This window comes from Lepisma saccharinum, chromosome 1 (assembly GCF_977018435.1).
Source record: "Lepisma saccharinum chromosome 1, izLepSacc3.1, whole genome shotgun sequence".
NCBI lineage: Eukaryota > Metazoa > Arthropoda > Insecta > Zygentoma > Lepismatidae > Lepisma > Lepisma saccharinum.
Genome location: NC_139229.1, coordinates 11,006,412 through 11,006,930, shown reverse-complemented (window position 1 = coordinate 11,006,930; position 519 = coordinate 11,006,412).

Genomic DNA, 519 nt, shown 5'->3' with positions numbered 1-519 from the left:
TCTTTCTCATAGTATATTTTATTGTATTATTAATTGTCCCTGTGTAAACTTACAATTAATTTAATTCTGTCTATCATTAATATTAATAAGGAATAAGTTACAGACATAAGGTTTGGGACTTACAATATGCCTTGAACCAAAGATTAAATTTATGTGCAATTTTATTTTATGTACAATGCTTGCTTCTAAGAAAATCATGGCCATAACAACATCAACTCCTCCCCTCCATTCACATGTGTGCACCTGCGTTTTGTGACACCATACTTCTCCACTGATAATAACCTACCTTTTCCTCTTCAGTTTGAGTGCATGAGATGGGAAAGTGACATTAAATAGCCAAAACGCAACAATAATTATTGTTGAATTAACATAGCTCAAATACTGAAAAAGCATTTGCTATATGTATCAGATTTTTAGAATAAGAAAAGAGATGGAGTTCTCTGTGGCAGAAGGATCCAAAACTTTCTGCTTTGCAAAGGTAAAATGCAGAATTTCATTTACGAAAATGCAGCTGAGAAC